The 19,029-nt window shown below is 46.3% G+C and overlaps 1 protein-coding gene across 5 annotated transcripts in view; it reads left to right on the forward strand.

The window, feature by feature from the left end:
- LOC147903109 (uncharacterized) overlaps positions 1-19,029 on the forward strand; it is a 132,263-nt gene that overhangs the window by 100,905 nt on the left and 12,329 nt on the right. The window lies entirely within an intron of this gene.

The following is a 19,029-nucleotide window of genomic DNA, read 5'->3' on the forward strand; positions in this document are numbered from 1 at the left end:
GAGGGAGGTTGATGGAGAGGCCCAAGGGAGATGGAGAGGAGCTTGATGGAGAGGGAGAGGGAGATAGAGATGGAGGGGGAGCTTGATGGAGAGGGAGAGGGAGATGGAGGGAGAGCTTGATGGAGAGGCCCGAGGGAGATGGAGAGAGAGCCTGATGGAGGGAGAGAGCTTGAAGAAGAGGGAGCTTGATGGAGATGGAGAAGTGATTGAGGAGAGGGATGAAGAGGAAGCTTGATGGAGTTGGAGGGGGAGCTTGATGAAGAGGGAGGGGGAGAGGGAGAGGAAGAGGGAGATGGAGATGGAGAGGAAGAGGGAGATGGAGGGGTGAGAGATAGAGAGGGATGTTCTTGGAAGTTGGAGGGAGAGGGAGGGAGAGGGAGATGGAGAGGTGGGCAGCGGGCTGCTTGATGGCTAGAGAGATGGAGAGGGAAGAGTGCTTGGTGGAGAGGGGGAGGGGTGAGAGGGGTATATACGCACATTTGGAGGAGAGGCTGGCCCCAAACGGTCAAACACGGGCAGATCTGCAAACTCTAATCGATCGAAACCCTAAAACACGATCGAGCGTACGGAACAGTACAGATCATTCCGTACGTCGTACTTAGGCAACCTTGGTATTGAGAGTGTATGACTGTACGGACATCAGAGGCATGTAGGTTTGTACGAGCATTAGAGAACTTGTAGAGGTGTATGAACAGAGCGTGAACTCTTGTAAGTGGACAGCTAAGCTTGTATGACTGCACGTACAACATGATTTATACAAGGTCGTAGATCTCCTAGGCTATACGGGTGCTGATGTTGAGTATGGGCCGTACGAACTACCTCGGGTTGCATGCACGAGCTGGTAGTACTTGATTGTACGCGCAATTAATTGTGTGTGGTAGTGTAAAGAAGGTGCCCTCCAATTGGTATGCCATAGTTCGTGAATAGTTGGATGCTCCGAGGAAGATGGGTGGTCATTTATGCTATCATCTTCGACAAATTTGGATGCTTATTGTATGCTTGATGAAGGCAGTGCCCAGTAGGGGTAAGGCAAAGTGGCATTGATGGTTAACCAAATGTGGAATGCTCTGAATGCAAGAGGATTTGTATCTACTGTGTAGTCCTTTCAGGGTCATTCAAGTAATAAAGAAATACCGAAAGGGGCGCCAAGGGTGTGGGGCCAATCTGTGTCCTTGTTTCTTGAGCAGGAGCACTCAAGCTCCCAATTGTATGTGAAGTATTTGCTGAATATTTTAACGTGAACGCATTGGCTCGTTAGTTGTCTGTTACTGCCCTCTTGCTGGTCTTGAGACCGGTTTCATGTTTTTGTTGCGGGGAAATCACCATCTTTCTTAAGGGGGTGAGCGTGTGATTGTCTCTCTAAAGTATTGTCTACTATAATTGGATTACAGCAAAGATAAATTCAGCAAATATGTCTCTTAGGTGTATGGGAGAGCAAGAAACCATCTAGTACATTTGCTTTAGAAAACCGATACAACAAGCAGAATGGGTTGAGCTACTAAACGAGGTCGAACTACTAAACGAGCATCATCACCGATGCTGAATACTAAGTGTTAAGTAGTATATAGTCATATCCTTAGTAATGGCATCATCGTCATCATCAACATCATCATCGTGCTCATCCTCGAGTCAATCAACATCAAGGCTGGCTGGCTCTGGTCCATGCAATGCGGCCCCCTAAGGGTATATGTGTGTTAGGGAGGTACTGATGTGTGTGTGTGTGTGTGTGTGTGTGTGTGTTTTGCCTAAAATTGCAGCCTCTTTAGGTAAAGTGGTCTGCCCACCACGGCCAAATGGTAATTCAAACAGATTTTGCATTCTCTGGGATACTGATAATCCCACTCCGGACTCTTACTCAGTCACGGTGAATAATGTGAACATGGGGAGTGCATTTTATAAACTCAAATGGGGTTTATTTGCAGGGGCCTGTTTTGAATGCAAAAAGTTTGGACACATGGCTTCACAGTGTCCACTGAACCAACATAAAATGCATCCTGTCACATTGCCAGTCCACATGCCCATTAAAGATGCTCCTACTCCAGTTGCCAACAAAAATAAAAGCAGTAAACAGCATTCTGGGAGTCAGGATAAAGGCAAAGATTCAGTAGCTACCAATGCGAATTTTACTTCACACTCATCTCCTGCTACTCAATCCTTGCCCAAAGGAAAGCAACCTTCAACTGATGGCTGGCAGAGCCCAAGAAAGGTTATTTCTGCTCGAAGAATTCCACCCCCCCGCACTTGGAATGGTGCCTCTTCTAGCGGAAACACCCCAGAGATCAACACAGGAATTGGAATTACATGGGCTGCAGTAACAGCCAGCAGAACACTCTTCCCTGAAGAAGAGGTTGCTGCTTTGCTGTCCACTTCTGAGGCGACTACTTCTCAGGGGCGAGGCCTCGACCCTGAGATAGAAATGCAAGGCTGACCTCATACATTTTGCTGCTGTACATAGTTGTTACATTACTATAAATATCTGTATATATGACTGCTCACATCACCTCTTTTACACTTAATGTCCAGGGCATATGTGACAGTAGGAAATGGAAATCTGTGTGGCTGTACATCAACAGATTTCAGCCTGACATAGTGGCATTACAAGAGCACAACCAGCATATTTATGCAGGCAAGACAGGACACTACTGTGGGTATGACATTTTCTATGCTGGGGAGCACTCTTTCTCAGGGGTTGTCCTTCTGATCAAACATGAGCTTCAACCAGTCATTGCATTAAATGACAACAAAGGCAGATGGCTTGTTCTCCAATGCATTATAAGAGGAGAGGTGTTTGAATTTGCTTCAGTTTATGCACCTCAGTCATCTCGAGACAGAACTGTAATTTGGGATGCTATGCAACAATACCCGTGGAGATCTCATGCCTACATATGTGGGGATTTCAATAATGCTCCACAACAGGGAGACAACACTTCCAGCCACGATCATATGTTATCTCCTGAAAGGCATGCCTGGTCTCAACTACTTTTGCATTTGGATCTAGTTGACCTCTGGAAGGAATTGCAGCCTCTGTCACCGGGCTACACTTTTCAACATAATGCTCTTTCCGCTTATAAGGCACGACTGGATCGTTGGTATAGTGTTGCTCCACAACAAAATGGGGATTTCGCATGCAAAATGTGGATTGACTATGCCTTTGTGCATTCAGACCATGCACCACTATGGCTGCGGTTATCTTTTCATAAGATGCCAGATGATAGATTGCCACAAAGGCGACATCTAATCATCAACAACAGTTATTTGCAACATGCTGAATTCAAGGCAATGGTTACTGAAGCAGCTCATTGTCTTTCATCTAACAACCATCTTCATGTTGATGATGCCTGGGCTTCTTTTATTTCTAAAATGCAAATGGTGATTAGAGCTTATGGCAAGTCTTACATGAAGACTCTGAGGGAAACCATTGCTCAGGCCAAGTCTACTTGTCAAGACCTCACTGAACTCAGTCATCATCGTTCGTTGTCCATGCATGAGCAAACCACATTATGTCAGGCCAGACATTGTCTTAAACTAAATGATCACAGGAAACTGGCAAAATGGGAGACTAGAGCAAGACAAAGAGCCTTCACAGATAAAGGTTGCTCTTCCAAAGAATTTTTCAAGAGTTTGCATCAGAGGAGAATCCAAACAGAAATTTGCAGAGTGCTAATGCCTGATGGATCATGGACTACTTCACGGTCACAGCTTGCCTCTGTTTGTGTGCATCACTTCTCTCAGCAATTTGGCTCTGTAGCTCCTCCCTCGCAACAGGTTTTGCTTGCACGAAATTTACTGTTGCAAAATGTTTCTCCAATCATTTCCCCTACTCAAGCTTTGGAATTGGAGGAACCTTTTACTGAGAGGGAACTGTCAGATGCCATCAAATCATGCGGCAGATGGAAATCCCCTGGATGGGATGGCTTGACAGTCGAGTTTTTTCTAGCTAACTGGCCTATTTTGAAGCATCCATTACTATCTATGGTGAATGCTGCATGGCAACATCAGAAAATGCCAGACACATGGAAGAGAGGTCTTGTTAAACTCCTTCCTAAAAAACAAATTTGTGAGTCTTTGGCAGACTGGAGACCTATCACTCTTATGCCCGTAATTTACAAAGTCACTACCAAAATGATTGTTGCTCGGCTAAAGGGCTTTTTACATGATGGGTTGCATCCTGCGCAATATGGCTTTGTCCCGCGTAGGCATATCACCGATAACATTGCTAATGCCTACATTGGAATTGAATATGCCAAATACACACAGCAGGATGTTTTGTTATTGCAAGTTGATATTGCCAAAGCTTTTGATACAGTTCAGTGGGATTTTATTTCATCGACTATGCAGGATTTGGGTTTTGGCACAAAAATGCAGCAACTCATTAATTGGCTATATCAAGATAGTGAAGCTGCCTGCATACTTTCAGGAGATATTTCTCCATCATGGACTCTTGCTTGCTCTGTCAGACAAGGATGTCCATTGAGTGCTTTACTTTTTGCCATAGCCACTCATCCACTGCTTCAATATCTGGATCACCTCTTGGACACTGACCAGCTGCACGGTTTGGAGATCCTTGGCAGTCGCAGCATGATTGCTCAAGCATATGCTGATGATTCATTCTTTACTCCAAAAAATAATCGGGCTGATCTGTCCATGATCATGCATGCTCTTTCTACATATGGTTTGGCTGCTGGCCTTCGGGTAAATTTTCAAAAATCAAAATTGTTGCCTTTACATGCACAGGACTGGCACAACCTTTTGTGGCCTGGGGAAATTGTCCCTGCTTCTCAATTCATTCGACATCTTGGTTATCCTTTAGGCTGGGGACTCACCCGTTCACAACAAACTGATTGGGTGCTAGTAAAGTTGAGGGCAAAACTTGAATATTGGAAGCTTGCAACTTGGCCATTACATGTTCGTCTGCGAATTACACAATCCATTTTGATAGCATACATACAATTTTATCTGCCTCTTACTATGTTCACTAAGGCAGATTTGGTTTCATTTATGTCAGCTATCATGGAAATTTTCTGGCGTTCAAAACATGGCAAGAAAAGTCTCAGATTACTCTCCATGCATCGTCTCTGTTCTCCAAAGATGCACGGGGGTCTGAACATTCTAAATATTCAAATGCATTTACTTGCTCATAGGGGGAAAATGATGATGCAGTTTCTACAAGGAGATCAGCCTTGGGCTTTTATGATTCGCTCTCTCTTATTACATCTTCATACATCTGCTTTTGGGAATTGGCAGCCTACTCAGTGGGAATTTTTATTTGGCTCTATCCAAGGCAAGATCAGAGGATGCCCTTTTGTCTCTTCTCTGCTTCTTGATTGGAAACACATTCTTTCCCACTTGGAATGGAAAGGCAGGGACTCTCTCTCGGGCAACTCTTTGAGGGAAGAGAATCTCTTTTGGTCTAAGGTATTCCATCCACCTTTGGCCATCCAAGAACCCCGACGTTCATATTTTCTCTCCTTCAAAGGAATTTCATCTGTGGCAGATGTACTTCAAGATGATGGCACACTTCTATCCTTTTCTTTGGCTGCTCGCAAATATGGCTTGGGAGCTCATTATCGTCCTTTATGGCATAAAATTTCAGCAATGCTCCAACCGTACTTGCCGGTACCTCATTTAGAAATTCAGCATCGGCTTGAGGATTGGATTTTACGCTCTCCTTCCTCATATGTCCGTCCTTTGAAGCTTTCACATATCACAGTGTCATCATTGTATAGAGTGTTATTACCTCCACCTTGGATTTCCAACAGAGCAAATACTGTTTGGCATATGGATCGTCCAATGAAGTGGTGGAGAAAAAGGCTGCGTCTCCTTTGGCATTACAAAGTCCCTCTTCGACAACAGTTTTTCCTATGGCGAGTTCTCCTTGGCATTTTTCCATCTGGACAGTTACTCGCACACAGACATATTGCTTCAGCAGTTTGTCACAGATGCTCGCACTCTACTGAATCAGTGATCCACATCTTTTGGTCCTGTCCAAATACTTCTGATCTCATTGCTCCCATCAGACAGAGGCTTCGACAGCGATTTCCTACTGTTACTTTTGGCAGATTTTTCTGGTTGTTTGGATTTCATCCCCAGAGACAGGGTTTTGATTTATTTTTCGTATGGGTGCGATATTGGACCCTATGGACTTTATGGATGGATAGAAATCATAGAGTCTTTGGTGATCCACTCTTTTCATCCTTCCTTTTTTTCAAACGATCTCTGCAACAATCATTCTACGATTGTTTTCAGACTCGTTTGATTGATCAGGATGTGTATACAGCCTATACTGAGATCTTTTCTTGAGTAGTAGCTACTTCGCTTTTGAAGCAGCTATGAATGTAATTATTCTATAGAAATAAAGATTTCTTCTCACAAAAAAGTGTGTGTGTGTGTGTGTGTGAGAAAGAAAGAAAGAAAGAAAGTGTATTATTGTCCACTAAAGGCCAAAATGGGCCCATGGGACATCAAGAACTCTGCATACAAGATAGCACAAAATCAACGTGCCACAAAGAAGAGGCATCGTCGAATATCATCTAAGTGCTACGCAATACAATGCAAGTGAAAGTACATAATGTCAAATCTGAGCCTAAATACAAAGTAAACTAGATGCAAGGAAACCGCCCTTGGGTGCAAAATGGGGGGATGAGTACAATATGCCAATGCAAAGATACAAGTCCAGGTGTCACGGAGTCTGAGAACCAAAATAATAGTGGAAATCCTGTCCATCGACTCTGCCTCCTGCTATGAGAGTACAAATCTGAGCAAAGGTGAGGTGAGCGGCTGGTGGGGCGAGATCTCCATGAGTAAGTCTCCTCCGAAAAGCTGCCATCATCCTGGATCGTATGGAGATGAAGCGGCGAGTACGTCCTGTAAGGGACCGAGAAGGGGGAAGAAGAGCAAGAGGGAGAGAGTGAGAGAGACACACTAGTGCGGGTGTGAAGTGATAAGTGAGCCACACCACAAACTCACTTAAGTTTTATTAGGATTAGGTTTACCCTATGACTGTCTTAAGACAGTCATAGGTGTCCTATCTTTAATTCTTTAATATAAGGGTTGGCAATGTGCCTTTAACCCCAACAACCTCCCACCTAAAGGCCAATGTGCCTAAAGGGGAGTAAAGAATAAAAATTACAGCAATATACAGTTACTGTATACAGGACCATAAAATAAGAATGGTCTCATCCTAATCCCATGATGTGGCGGCAATATGCAAACCGCTCTGTAGGTAAGCTCTTAGTGAGCAAATCTGCAGGATTATCATCAGTATGTACTTTCACAAGCTCAAGACGCTTGTCTTCCAGTACCTCCCTGATGAAATGATATTTCACTTCTATGTGCTTGGTCTTCTGATGAAAAACCGGATTCTTTGCCAACATGATAGCACTCTGACTATCACAATGCAAAACTGGCATATCTCCTGTAATGCCCAAATCTCCCACCAGCCGAGTAAGCCATATTGCTTCCTTGCAAGCCTCAGTGGCTGCAACATATTCAGCTTCTGTGGTTGACAGTGCAACGCATTTCTGCAACCGAGACACCCATGATATAGCACCTCCTGCAAATGTGAAAATATAACCGGTAGTAGACTTCCGGTTATCTGCATTCCCTGCATAGTCTGAATCTGTAAAACCATGCACTAATGCATCCTGCCTACCATAGCATATGCACAAGTCTTTAGTACCTTTGAGATACCTCAAGACACCTTTCACTGCTTCCCAATGCCACTTGCCTGGATTTGCCATATACCTGCTGATGACTCCCACCGCAAAAGCAATATCCGGACGAGTGGCAACCATGGCATACATCAAAGATCCAACTGCAGATGCATACGGAACCTTGGCCATTTCAGCCTTATCATCATCTGATCTGGGGCTGTCCTTACTGCTGAGTTTTAAATGTGGAGGCAACGGGGTACTAATGGACTTCCCCCCCTCCATTTTAAACCTCTGCAGTACTTTGTCAATATACTCTTTCTGTGACAGAAACAAAAGTCCCTTGGACCTGTCACGAGTAATACGCATGCCAAGAATATGATTTGCATCACCCAAGTCTTTCATGTCAAAAGACTTATGCAGTTGTTTCTTCAAAGCACTAATCTCATGCTGAGATTTACTGGCAATAAGCATGTCATCCACATATAGAATGAGTAGCATCAAACTGCCATCCTTTGCCCGTTTGGTGTACAAGCAATGATCGGTCTCACACCTATGATACCCTTGGGACTGCATGAAGGCATCAAACTTCTTGTACCATTCTCTTGGTGCCTGCTTGAGTCCATACAAGCTCCTTTTGAGCTTACACACAAGCTGCCCTTTCCCTTTAACAGCATATCCCTCTGGCTGACTCATATAGATCTCATCATGGAGATCTCCGTGAAGAAAAGCTGTCTTCACATCCATCTGACATAAATCCATGTCATCATGAGCAACAAGAGCTAACACTGCTCTTAAAGTAGTCATCTTGACTACAGGGGAAAAAATCTCATCAAAATCAATGCCCTTCTCCTGCTTAAATCCCTTGGCAACCAATCTGGCCTTATACCGAGGTAAAGCATTTGAATCCACTTTGACTTTGTAAACCCACTTGCATGGCAAAACCTTTCTGCCTGCAGGTAACTGCACCAAGTCCCATGTATCATTCTGAAGTAGGGAGTCCATTTCTGACTGCATGGCTTTCTCCCACTTTCTTTTTTCTGTTCTTCCCATAGCTTCCTTGAAGCTGGAAGGCTCACCACAATCTGTCAGCATGATAAAATCAGCCACATTATTGGCTCCTGGAACAAACCTGGAAGGAGGCCGTTGTACACGGGAACTCCTCCTAACAAAATGTTCTGCATTAGGCTGCTGTCCAGCCTGTGCATCATGCATGACGGGTGGCTGTACCACTATATCTGGCTGTACTACAGCCCCATCTGTTGGCACATCCAATGGTGCATCATTGGCAAAATTTTGTGGCTGATTTTCAGCCTGTATACCCTCTTGAACAGGGTGATCTGCAGCAGCCTGCTGCTGCATATATATAGGCACTCTTTGCTGTCCGACATCATCATAAATAACCTTCCTGTATTCCACAGGTTGCACGGGTTCCTTGTGTACACTATCCTCTTTAAAAATGACATCATTGCTGCGTATAATCTTCCGTTTAACGGGATCCCATAACCTGTACCCCATTTCACCTTCATCACCATATCCCATAAAGATGCATCTGATAGACTTTGGATCCAGTTTGGTGCGGAGATCTTTGCGTACATGAGCAAAGCACTCGCAGCCAAATACCCGTAAGTGTTTATATGAGGGTGGCTTGCCAGACCACACCTCCTCTGGCACTTTCAATTCCAAAGCCTTATTTGGTGACCTGTTAATAATGTGAACTGCTGTTTGCACGGCTTCTGCCCAAAAGCCATGGGGTAATGCAGCATAAGACAACATACATCGAACCTTTTCCTGAACAGTTCGATTCATCCGCTCACTTGCACCATTTTGAGATGCATTATGAGGGGCTGTGAGTTCCTGTTTGATGCCCTTAGCTTGGCAAAACTGCACAAAAGCATGTGACACATACTCACCCCCATTATCGGATCTGAGGCATTTCAGCCTACGACCTGTCCGATTTTCAACCTGAGCGACAAACCTCTTGAAAGCATCTAGGGCATCTCCCTTATGCTTCAAGAAATAGACCCACACCTTGCGTGTGGCATCATCAATGAAAGTAATAAAATATTTGGCACCCCCTAGTGATAACTGTGGCATCTCACACAAATCAGTGTGCACTAGATCAAGTGGTGCTCTATTCTGGGGAGTTCTCCTTTTATGAGGAGTCACAGAATGCTTGCCAAAAATACAATGATCACAAGTAGGCAAATCTGAAAATGAAAGAGACGGCAGATAACCCAAACGTGACAGTTCTTTCATTCCTTTAACAGACATGTGTCCCAACCGGCTATGCCACAATGAAACCTTTGGCAGCTCGGTTATGGCAACAACATGATTACCCACGCTGGAAACATAAAGAGGGTACAAGGTATCACTCTTAAAACCCTCAGCCACTACTGTCTGGCCATCAGTAATCACCCATTTGGAATCCCCAAATGTGGTGTGGTAACCACTGTCATCCAATAAGCCAGTGCTAATCAGATTTTTCTTGATTTCCGGCACATGGCGAACACCATCAAGCATAAATGACTGTCCATCAGGAAATACTATCTGAATACTGCCAATCCCTGCAATCTGACATGCATAGTTGTTCCCAAGATGAACAACTCCATGAGTACCTGTATAGGAAGTAAACCACTCCCTGTGAGGTGTAACATGAAAAGAGGCACCTGAATCTAAGAGCCAGGTGTGCATGTCATGGCCATCAGTAACCACAGCATGTGCTATTACAGCAGAAGAGCATAAAACATCATGTATGTCACTGTCACTGTCCTCTGCTGCAACATTCACTGCATCTAACTCAACTAGCGTGGCCTTGCCTTTGCCTTTGCTTGCATTTCCTGTATCCTGTGATTCAGCCTTCTTGGCTTTCTGATCCCGTATGAACTTGAAGCACTTCGACTTCACATGTCCCTTCTTGCCACAATAAAAGCATTCAATGTCCTTTTTGCCACGGGACTGACTGCGGGATTTGGACTTACTAGCAGATTTCCCCTTCTGCTGAGTCCTGCCTCTATCCTGTACCTGCAAAGCATTTGAAGACTTGCTGCCCGCATTATTCTTCCTGCTCATCTCCTCCATAAGAAGAGAGCTCTCTACATCAGCATACATAAGAGTAATATTCGAATTAGACAGGGTGGTCTTGAAAGTGTCCCAACTCTCAGGGAGGGTACACAACAAGAAAGTGGCCTTGAACTCCTCATCAAGATTCAACCCCTGTGCAATCAGCTGTGTAAAGATAGCATTAAACTCACTCAAGTGTGAGGTCATAGCTGTACCTTCCTTCATGCGAAGATCGACCAGCTTCTTCAGCCAATAAACTTTACTGGCTGAGCTCTTTTGGGCATACAATTCCTCTAGTCTCTGCCATAGACCATAAGAGGTCTTTTCAGCCTGTACATTGAACACAAGAGTGTCTGAAATAGTGAGCATAATAGCTGCCCTTGCAGACAAATCAAGCTCTTCCCAATCATCAGCTGCCATATCAGATGGCTTGACACCCTTTACCCTTATGGGCTTAGCAATCTTCTTTAACAGAAGAACATTCAAGCACTGTTCTGCCCATAATGCATAGTTATGTGCTCCTTCCAGTTTTTTTATGTTCAGAATTGAAGAATCACCTCCTCCTGATGCCATATCAGATGAGGAAAGTACCTGACTCCCTGGAAGTAAAAAGACTGAATAATAAAGTTCTGATTTCTCAGAAAAGTCTGCTCTATTCAAGAGCCAGTAGCACTCTCAAAAGTGCTGTTTTTACTGTCAGTAAAATCTGCAGCAAAACAGTAAATGTCCCTGCAAGTACTGTACCTTCTGACAAACTGTTCTGAGCTTAAAGAGGCATAAAAACAGTAATTTCAGACTGCTGCTGCTGCTCAACAAGAGCTTAACAGTGCATAATTATCTGACAAAACCACTCAGACTGCTGTAAACACTGCTGTACTGACTGTACTGATCACTTCTCCCACCTCAGATGAGGTCTTGCACTGAGTTAAATTGCAGAAACCACTTGACAAACACCCAAAAAACCAGTAAATGATCCTTCAGCCTGTCACAAAACCTGCAACAGTAAATGGGATAAATCCCAAGCAATCACCCTTATACCAAGGGGAGAAAATGCATCTGAAGATCTCTGTAGGTAACTAAAGTGCTGTCAAACAAAGTCTGGGCAAAAGCCCCTTGATCTGACACCTGAATCAAGTGCAAAATGAAAATCTCTCTGACTCTTGTACCTGACAATGTGCAAAGCATAAACTGCCTCTGTGTACTCAGTAACAACACAAACCACAAAGTACAAACACCCAGAAGAAAATCTTTTGAGCACTGTCAACGATGGGCAGTTAGGGACCGAGTAAACTCGATGCGCCCTGACCAAGCGTGGCTCAACTGAGATTTTCAGAGTGTGTACAAAGAATGTGATCTGCAACAAATGTCACCAAATGCACTGCGGAAATAAAGCAAATGTGTGCTCCCTGGCTACACACTGCCTCAAGGCATAGACTGCAAACACATCTAGGCAAAAGCCCTTTGATAAGATCACCCAAAAACTGAGAATTTCACTCAGTAAATGCATATATCCTCTTGCAAAATCAAGGCATTACCTTCCCAGAACAAAATAGATGTGCAATCAACCACACACTGTGGTTCTCTTCACCTCAAGCACGAGATGAAGGAAAGTACTTGCTGTACTGTCAAGATAGCACAGTTCTGAGAACAACAAAAAAAAAACCTTGAATCAAGAGCAGAGAGCTTTTGATCTTTCTTTTCTTCCCCAAAAAAAAACGCGGACTCAGATCCCGGATGAATCGAGATGGTGTATCTCCCTGCTGTGCAAAAATCCGAAAACAGCTTCCTGTACCTGCGTGGAGATTTGTACGGCTGTACGGCTCCTGTACGGAATCCGTACAGCAGGTACGGAATCCGTACTTGAGTGTGCGCGCTGCGCGCTCTGGTCCCGCACAGCCTAGTGCTGTGCACAGGCTGATCCTGCGCACCCTGCGCAAGCTAGCAGCTAGCAGCTGCTATGCAAAAAAAAGCCCGCGCCCGAACTGCGCCCGTGACCACGCCTTGATCTGCTGCCCCGCAGCACTGCCCCACACCCTGCCTTCGCAATGCGCTGCCGCCCTGCAGCCTGCGCCGCCGTACTGCCTTCGCGATGCCGCCCTGCAGCCTGCGCCGCCGTACTGTCTTCGCGATGCCGCCCTGCACCACAGCTCGCTGCTCGAGCTCCGTCCGTACGGTTGTACGGACGCCGTACAGCCGTACGGATCTGTCCGTACGGTGGGTGCAGTTGAGGGTGGGCTAGGAAGGAAGGGTAGGCTAGGGAGTGAAGAGAGGTTAGGCTCTGATACCAGTTGTAAGGGACCGAGAAGGGGGAAGAAGAGCAAGAGGGAGAGAGTGAGAGAGACACACTAGTGCGGGTGTGAAGTGATAAGTGAGCCACACCACAAACTCACTTAAGTTTTATTAGGATTAGGTTTACCCTATGACTGTCTTAAGACAGTCATAGGTGTCCTATCTTTAATTCTTTAATATAAGGGTTGGCAATGTGCCTTTAACCCCAACACGTCCCCTATGTAACAAGATCCTGCGGCGTCTACAAACCATCTCATATGTACATCCACAGGGTGGAGGCATGTGTCCTATGTGAGCTCTGACCTCCTCGTGCTCCTCTTGGTCTCTGTCCTCTGGTATAGCGTGTGCCTGAGCTCTATCAGGCTGGGCTCTATCACGCTCCGGTCTGTGCTGATGGTCTCTGAGGTAGTCTCGTCGAAGCATAGTGGCCTCCCTGGCATAAAGAGCTAGGCAATGCTGATCCTCGTAGTCCATCACTCGTGAGAGAGGTCCAAAGCCATCCGTGAAGAGACAGTGGAATCTACCTCTGAGCTCATAATATAGCGGGCATCTGCAAATGAAGTGCTCCTTTGACTCCACCTCTCCCATGGTGCAACAAGGGCAGATCCTGGTCTCTCGGCCTGGTCGCCGTCCATCCTCCATGCGTCGCATCCTACCAGCCTCTATCTCGAGCTGATGCGAAGAGACTCTAAGCTGGCCAAGGGCAATCGAAGAGACTCTAAGCTGATACCTGTATAGCCTGGTGGAATGACAAATCCATCCTCTGAGATCCGAAGGAAGTGGTCACGATATGTGGCCATCTTCGTCGGAAGCTGCGTGGGATAAATCCAAGTGCGATACGTATGAAGCTGCAGCAAGTCTGCTCTCGTGACCTGGCTATGCTGTATCGGAAGGGAGGGAGTCTATCCATGTCTAATCCAAGAGATGTGAGCCACCTAGTGAGTCTGAAGTACCAGCAGTATCGGGCCCGAGATCGTGCCAACTCCATAGAAGATGCAAGTGCTAACCATGGCAACCGAGCTCTGCCTGCTGCTGAGTCTCCAAACTCCCTAACCCTATGCAAATACATGACTGATTGAAACGCTGCATCCAATGCAAGGGGAGTAGCTCCAAACTCTGCTAGCATGATCTCGTGCGGAACTGTAGCCTTGGCCCTAATGAGCCGAGAGAACATGATGATCTGTAACCTCTCTACTCGTCTCCAATCTGTAGCGCCGAGGTCTCCTGCCCAGAAAGGAGCTGCATACATCGCAGCTGGTCTCACCAATGTATCAAAAAGCAAGGATTTCGTATCGGGATGCTGAAAGTGTGACTGAAAACACTGACACTCAAGATGAGCCAACGAAGCATACCCTTTACTAATCCTATCTCGTGCTGCATATGTCATGGTGAAAACTGGTCCCCTGAAAACTGCCCCCAAATAAGTGTACTCTCTAACAAGCTCAATGGGCTGTCCGTCATAAGTGAAGCAAAACTCATCCGTGCTGTAAATATGATCAGAGGTGTTGAAAACCATAACCTTGGTCTTGCCAAGGTTTACGGTCAATCCCCTGTCCTGGCAAAACCTGTGGAGTGCCTCAATATGTGCCTGGAGGCCCTGAGCAGTAGAGGAAATGAGAACCACATCGTCCGCATACAGGAGGATAGGAATGGAGGATCCTGAGAGAGTAGAGCCCACACCGCCTGTCATCTGTATAAACATCTCTAGCTCATCAATATATAATCCAAAGAGAGTAGGAGAGAGCGGGCAACCCTGCTTCACCCCAATCGTGCTGCATACCTCCTCTGAGAGCCCCTCACGTGTCCGAACCCGACCAGTGACCCTCTCATACAAAGCCATGATAGCCCACTGTATCTCTCCACTGAAGCCCATCTGGCGAATCCTCTGAAACAATCTGAATCGCGGAACTGTGTCAAATGCCTTCTTGAAGTCCACGAAGCAACAATAAAGCCGTTGCCTTCGTGACTTCGCCTCCTCTACCAGTGCCCTGAGTGTGAGGATGTGGTCAAGTGTCGAATGATCCCTGCGAAATCCAGCCTGCCCTCTGGCTCTGAGTCCTGTCGTCTCAGCATGGTCATTTATAGAGCTTTCCAAAACTGATGCATAGATCTTGGCCATAACGTGGCCAATCATGATGGTCCTGTGATTCGACGGCTCCATAGGGTCCCCCGACTTGTGGATAGGTACTATGGTATTGCCTAACCAGGACTGTGGTAGGCCTGTACAAACAGACTCATTGAAGAGACGGGAAAGAACAAAATCTAAGGCATCAATCCCATGGATTACATACTCCGCTTGCAATCCATCATGATCCTTAGCTCTCCCGTTCTTCAATCGGTGGACTGCTGCACGGACACTCTCTGGTGTGAAGAGACTAGATGAAGCTGGCCTAGGGGAATGGGATAAATCGATGGCTGGCTGATCTGGAACATCGTATAGAGCTGAAGTGTATGCAGACCAGACACGTGGATCTGTGAGGGGGCTCTGAGACTTCGAGCGGAGGAATTTTCTCCAGAATTCCTTGGAGTCACAGCTGAAAAGCAAGCTTCTCAGCTCCTCCTCATTCCGGGCTAGAAATTGGCGTTTCTTGCGCCTAACCAACCACTTGTAGTCTCTCTTGGTTTCGGCAAGGAGGGGAGACTTCTCCTTGGTCTCAAGGTGAAGTTTCCTGCGGAGTTCCTTACACTCCTCGTCATACCAACCGTTGCAAGGAACAAGACCAACCGGTGGGGGACTAGACGAATGACATGTGGCAGGGAACGACATGTGAGCGGCAGAAACGAGTGAAGTATGTACAAGTTCCCACCGGTCCTGCGTGGATGGTAGAGCATCTAATAGATGAGGACGGAGTAGGCGGCTGAGGTTCTGGCTATATACATTATCGAACTGGTGGTCGAAATGAACCTCGTAATAGGGTTGGCGATCATGATAACGAGGGGGGGGTGGGTCATGGGAGACATTAGTCAAAGTAAAGTGGATGAGTGCATGGTCGGCAGAGGGCATGAAGGGGCTAACAGTAAGGTTATGGATGGAAGGGACTAGAGTCGGGGGACCTATGATGTAGTCGATCACGCTAGTACCACGCCCAGAAGCAGAAGAGAATGTAGGCATGGAAGACTGTGGCCACCTGGACAAGCCGTTATAAATGACCATACTGTGCGAGGTGAGGAGCTCCAGTAACTGACGTCCCTGATCTGTGGGCTGTACTGTGCAGTCTGATGAAGTCTGACAGAGGCTATCATCGTGAAATGCTGGGAGTATGACCGGATCCTCCATGAAGTCATAAGTGAGGGCCTGTCTGTCTGAGGTCCTCGCGTTGAAGTCTCCTAAAAGGATGACTTCTCCGCGATGTGAAAAATCTGCAATGTCCGCTGAGAGATCCTCAAATATGGACTGGCCTGGTCCAGTGGAAGAATAGATCGACTGCGTCGGGGTGAAGTAGCAAACTGCAATAAAAAGATCTCGCTGAGGGGCTCTGCGGCGGATGCGTACCCACAAGAATCGGGCATGTGAATCCGCTCTCTCCACTGTGATGATCCGATCGAGATGCTCTCTGTACAAAATGGCCACTCCTCCAGATCCTCTCACTCCAAATGTTCGAGTGTGCTGCCTGAAAGCAGATCTCCATGTATACCCTGTCACTCGTGGCAAAGGTCTCTCTGGACTCTCGTGTCTCCGTGAAAAAGATGATATCTCTCCCAAAGAATGCCCCTCGTAGATTGCCTGTAAAAGAACCATTGCAGTTCCATACAGCGATGCGTAGACTATCTGACGGGTGGTGTGTCCCATGGGCCCTGTCCCGTCAAGCGGTCGTAGCAGGAGGTGGAGGTGGGGCTATATCTGCTGGTCTGCCATCTCTAAGCACTGTGGGAGCACGCCTCAAGGTGCCTGTGATGAGTCTGCCATCACTGATCACTGCCCACTTGCCCTGAGCTCGGGCTGCATCTCTCTGAGGCATGAGCGCCTTGCGCTCCTCAACCTGTATCTGAGTCCAGATCCTCGTCCATGGAAATATGTGGGTGGTCTCTGAGTGTCCCTCTCCTCCTGAGGGCAGCTAGACGTGCCTGGGCATCTCTGAATCTGATAATGAGGGGCTGCTCTCTAGTACGATCCCTCCCGACTCTATATGATCCTACTATGCCATGATCCTGTACTCCCAGTGTCTGAGAGACAAAGGTCACAGCCTGTGTCATCGTGGACTTTGTCGCCGAGGGCAAGATACCACGAATGCGAATGTTGAGGGCCTTTGTGGTCCTCTGCTGTGACTCGGGCAATGTAGCTGATACAGTCGATCTCTGAGGCTGTGATGGCTGACGGCGGACGACATCCACCCACTCTGTGGCTCTCTGGACCTCTATCTGAAGGGAGGTCAAACGCTCCTCAACTGCTGCTACTGCTGTAGTGGGAGATGTGTCTATGTGCTGAACGCGAGTCTCGATCTGTTGCTTTCGCTCTGTGTGTCCATGAATCTCTCCAGCAAGAGTCCTATGAGTCGCCTGTAAGACCTGAAGATTTGTCCTAATAGACAAGATCTCCCGATCCTACGCTGTGACTGCTAGTCGTACCCTTTTTCCTGAAGAAGAGATTGCAGGTTTGCTGTCCTCGTAACAGGCTGTTGGGTCACCTGAGGGTCGTGGGCCTCATCTTGAGGAGGATATGCAGGCTTGACTTCAGTCTGGTTTCAGCTGTACATAATCTGTAAATATGCTGTCACAAATAAAATGCTTGACACTTAATGTACAGGGTTTGTGTGATACAAAATGGAAGTTAGTTTGGGTGTATCTCAATCATTTGCAGCCTGATGTAGTTGTGTTGCAAGAATATAATCAGCACATGTATGCTGGCCAGCGTGGTCATTTTCATGGTTATGACATTTTTTATGCTGGAGAGCATTCCTATTCGGGAGTTGTTTTTCTGATCAAACATGAAGGCAGATGGATGGTTATGCAATGCCTCATTCAAGTTTGCTTCAGTTTATGCTCCTCAGTCCTCTCATGGCAGAGCTGCGATTTGGCATATCCTTGGCGGTGATATGCTTTTCTTTGTGGTGATTTCAACAATTCTCCTCAGCCGGAAGACAATACTTCTGCTCATACACATATGCTGGCATCCTGTGGTAAATGGAAATCTCCAGGATGGGATGGACTCACGGTTGAGGTTTTTCTTGCGTATTGGGATCTCCTCAAGCTTCCTTTGCTATGTATGATAAATCATGCTTGGGAACAACAGCGCATGCCAGCTTCTTGGAAAAAGGGAATTATCAAACTTCTTCAAAAAAAACAAATCTGTGAATCACTGGCTGATTGGAGACCCATTACTCTCATGCCTGTCATTTATAAAATTATCACCAAAATGGTTGTTGATCGCATCAAAGGATACTTGCATGATGGCCTGCATCCTGCTGAATATGGTTTTGTTCCTTGTAGGCATATCACTGATAATATTGCTAATGCATATATTGGAATGGAATATGCTAAGCACACAGAGCAGGATATATTACTGCTGCAGGTTGACATTGCCTTTATGGTGACAGTCAAGCTGCCAGCATTTTATCTGGAGACATTTCGGAACCATGGGCTCTTTCTTGTTCGGTTCGTCAAGGCTGTCCGCTCAATGCATTATTATATGCCATAGCCACTCATCCCATGCTTCAGCATATGGATCATCTCTCTCTCTCTCTCTCTTTCTCCTCCTCTACTCTCTTCTCTCTCTTTCTCTCGCATTCTTCTCTCCCTTCCCCCCTCCTCTCTCTCTCTCTCTCTCTCTCTCTCTCTCTCTCTCCCCCCCTCTCCCTCTCCTCCTTTCCTCTCCTCTCTTTCTCTCTCTCCTCCCCCTCTCTCTCTCTCTCTCTCTCTCTCTCTCTCTCTCTCTCTCCCCCTCCCTATTCTTTCCTCCTCTCCTCTCTTCTCTCTCTTTCTCTCCCGTTCTTCTCCATAGTATAGAATTCAAGGAAGCCACCCTATGGTCGCTCAGGCTTATGCAGATGATTCTTTCTTCACTCCGAAGAATATGATTTGGCTGTTGGCC

The sequence above is a fragment of the Dipteris shenzhenensis genome, chromosome 4 (genome assembly GCF_047967505.1).
Source record: "Dipteris shenzhenensis isolate YYH24624 ecotype China chromosome 4, Dip_SZ_1.0, whole genome shotgun sequence".
NCBI lineage: Eukaryota > Viridiplantae > Streptophyta > Polypodiopsida > Gleicheniales > Dipteridaceae > Dipteris > Dipteris shenzhenensis.